At 34.3% G+C, this 4136-nt stretch overlaps 1 pseudogene; it reads right to left on the bottom strand.

Annotated features, from left to right (window-relative positions):
• Positions 1-3408: 3408 nt before the first annotated feature.
• On the bottom strand, positions 3409-3555 carry LOC145286635 (U2 spliceosomal RNA; annotated as a pseudogene).
• Positions 3556-4136: the final 581 nt, after the last annotated feature.

Raw genomic sequence — 4136 nt, forward strand, 5'->3', positions numbered from 1 at the left:
AAACCTACAAAATAACTGAATGCAACATAAATACTATTTCCAAAATAATTGGATTCAGCATTAAATAACCTGAAAGAGGTTGATATGTCATAAAATAAAATAACCAAACTAAATTGTACAAATAAATATTTGAAGATATAAAGAAACTGAAGGATAAAAACCTTTCCAAAATAATTGGATTCGGCATTAAATAACCCGAAAAGGGTTGATATGCCGTAAAATAAAACAAACCAAAACCAAACTAATATGGAAACCAATATTGTCTAAAATGCATAACTAAATTCTTGTAGATTCTACGCGATGGCATTATAGATTTTTTCTTAAAACATTCTTCATATTTTTCAACAATAGAATGAAACTTCTTGGGGACAAAAAGAAAAAGGTTTTCGTGAATTTCTCATGGGAACAGAATGTCGTTGATGATATTGTTTTGTTTATTTGTTTTCGTTTTTTTTTCTTGCTTCCGAAATGTGCAGTGTTTGATACTTCTTGGATCCAGTTGCATTTACAAACGAAAAGCCAAACTCTTTTCCTCTCCAACCTTTCTGCCAGCCGTAAAATTCAATACGAGATATCCTGACGTCCAAAACAAGTGATCAGAACCGAGTTTCCCAAGTCAGACACACCCGATTCCCACCCGTCTGGATATAAAATAGTTTATAGTCTATATCACGATTCCGTAGTAATTAAGAATGGTTACAGACGTTGGTAGATTGTCGTTTGCTCGATGACTGATATTCTCAAGCGATTTGCGTCCAGAGAAAATTTTATTCCAACATTGTTCTCAAGCGATAAGATTTGAATGAAAGACAAACAAAACAAAGTAAAAATATATAATAAAAAAATTATCGTCATTTTTGTTTATTTTACAGATTGTCGAAGGCCGCTTAGCACACAGATTTCTCTTTTGGCCATCAATTGTCATGGGTTTTATTCACCCACCCCCTATGTTACTATCAATACGTGTCACTGTTTTTTTTTTAATCAATAACACATACTATTTAAAATATTAAATTATAGTACAGAGGAAGTAATCAAAGATATCTATTTTAATACCTAATTTGCATAACTTATTTAAACCCTTATCCCCGGATGGCTTCCGGGCTTTGATAAGTGGTGACTTCTATGTAAAAAAAAAAAAAAACGTCTATAGCGAATTAATATTTACGATTATTTAGTAGTAATTTTATTGTCCTATTTTCCTATATATATATATATATATATATATATATATATATATATATATATATATATATATATATACTTAATTTACTCACATAAAATTAATATACGAAAGTATAGATTTATGCGTAAATTTTAAGTATTTACTTCAAAAGTGCTCAATACGTAGGTAGAGCTAGTTAGTAAGTTATAAAATGTATATGGCGATTAAACTACACTGAATATTCCGTGTTTCATCCACTCTGAAGAGTCCTAGATTGGATGAAACGCGAAATATTCAGTGTAGCTTAATCGCCATATACATTTTATAACATACTATATATATATGTGTGTGTGTGTGTGTGTGTGCGCGCGCGCGCAAAAGTTTCGACGATATAAATAGTAATTGATTAAACTGATTTAAGAATGGATAAATTACGGAAATCTTTCTTAAAGCATAGCAATTAACTTTCAAGAGATGTCATTTATGTAAACCTTATATATCTTTTAGCTAGAAAAAAATTACTAATGAAGCGTAAAAGTTTATATAGAAAAGGGAAAATAACCTCTCCCTCTCTATCTCTCACGCACACACAACTCTCTCTCTCTTCTTCTTCTTCTTCCCCCTTCTTTCTGCCACTGACTCTGCCCCCTCTCTCTCTCTCTCTCTCTACCTCCCTCTCTCTCACACTTCATCTCCTTTAACTCCCTCTATCCCATACTCTCTCTTCTAATCCCTCTCTATATTTTAAATATTTATTTATGAATTTTTCTTACGTTTGCTTTCTCCAGTAGGATTGTGCAATTAACTAAATGACCAAATGAAGGTTGCTAACATCCCCAATGAGTCGTATCTAAACGTATCATTGGCCTCCATCAAATCGGTTGTGTTTTTTATCGTCTAGTTGCAGAAGTCGATATCTTCCTCTTTCCTTGCAGTTGTTATAATGCAACAAGAACGTATAATTGCTCAATAGCATCATGTTGATTTTTTCAATTTTATTAGTATTATAACCCTTTAGAAGGATGGTGATCCTTAAGATGGTGTCATAATCATAGAACAGATAATACACTATCCTCTCTCCAATAGGGAGGAGGTAACGTATGGAGTGAGATATCATGAAAACAAAACAGTTGCTATACTATTACTCTGAGTGTTAAAAGATAGTGCGTTAATCAGAAATAGTATAGGTAGCTAAATTTGTAAATAAAATGTAGTAATAGTATCGTTTCGGCTTCAGATATAGAAGTAACGCAAAAGTTTCAGCTTAATAAATCTCTATTAGAAATAAGTTGGGTTTATTTTTTATTTTTTTTTTTTTGCTGTTATTGTTAATACTATTATTTTTCTGGCTCGTAAAACAATACCGTTGTTTTTAATAACTTAGATACCCATGCGGACAGAGTTAGATACAGGGTAAGTTTTTAATTGGAAAGGTGGGGTGTTGGATTAAAAATAAAAGTTGCCTCAATCTAAAAATAACTTTACCGCTCGAAGACAGAAAAGATTATCGTCGCAGATACTACACTTTGCTCTTAGCCAAAGCTATGAAAGGAAGGGGCGTTTATTTATTTATTTACTTTTCATTTGATATGCGATAAGACAGAGGTCGGAGCTTGGTCAATAGTGTAGAACCGATTAGATTCGAGACATTTTTTTGGGTCCCCTGTCTAAGAATGAGAGACTAGTGGTAGATCCACAAGCCCAGATATGGAAATAATACTCTACCATGCATGGGTGAACTGTGATTTTGTAAAGTATTTGTAAAATACTCTCGGGTGAGAGTAATTTTTGCTGTTACCGTTTTACTGCAGTATCAGTATAGATAACAGTATTAGAACAGATACTACACGTTGTTTCTCGCCAAAAAAAAATCGGTAAGATTGCTTGTTACGCTTTGGTATGAAGAAGAAAATGTGCGAGTAGATAGAAGGTGGAAACATGGTGAAAATTTAAAACGCGGGAAACAGAGAAGAAAGCATACAGATAACAAGGCCGATAGCCATTAGTCGCGTGCTCTCGTGTAATGAATGAAGGCGTGAATGTAGAATTGACATTAAATTATTAAAGATAAACTAAAATGACCGAAAATGGGTTGAAATGACTTAAATGAATAAAAAGGACTTAGAATGACTTTAATGAAATTAAGGATGAATTGAATGACCTTAAGAATGACTTGAATGCTTAAAAAATAACTGGAATCCTTTAAAAACAACTTGAATGATCTGGAGAATGACTTGAATGTCTATGAGACCGACTGGTTGTAAAGTGGGTGATCATTTTACATTAAATTAATACAGAAAAATGATCTCCCAATTTATATGACAATAAGTACAACATGTAGTAAGAACAGATACTACACGTTGATCTTGGCCAAAAGGCCAAGAAAAGTTGGGGTATTTATTTGCTCCCCCACCAAGCAAATTAGGCACAAGGCCGATTTTTAAAGTGAGGAGTGAAGGGGAAATGGGGACCAACTCCCCGGGGAATAGGGGAGCTGGATAATGACAATTGCTATGAAGTGTTGCCCCTACATTGAACAAGGTCTTATATGTGGTGTTGGTATTTATCTGCTCCTCCACCGAGCAATTTAGGCACAAAGCCGATTTTTAATGTGAGGAGTGAGGGGGAAATGGGGACCAGCTCCCCGAGGAGTAGAGGTGCTGGATAGTGACAATTAGTATTAAGGGTTGGTATTTATTTGTTCCCCCGCCGAGCAAATTAGGCACAAGGCCGATTTTTAATGTGAGGAGTGAAGTGGAAATGGGAGCGAACTCCCCGGGGAATAGGGGAGCTGGATAGTGACAATTGGTATGAAGGGTTTCCCCTACATTGACCAAGGTTTTATATGTGGGGTTGCCCCCACATATGGTCTTTGCTTGCAGTATCTGCCGGAACAGATACTACACTTTGAGATATTAAATCCTTTATTCATGTTAAAAGTACAATGAAAATCAACAATGAACAAAAAAAC

Source organism: Euprymna scolopes, chromosome 10 (genome assembly GCF_053919585.1).
Source record: "Euprymna scolopes isolate OS-2025 chromosome 10, ASM5391958v1, whole genome shotgun sequence".
In the NCBI taxonomy this organism is placed as follows: domain Eukaryota; kingdom Metazoa; phylum Mollusca; class Cephalopoda; order Sepiida; family Sepiolidae; genus Euprymna; species Euprymna scolopes.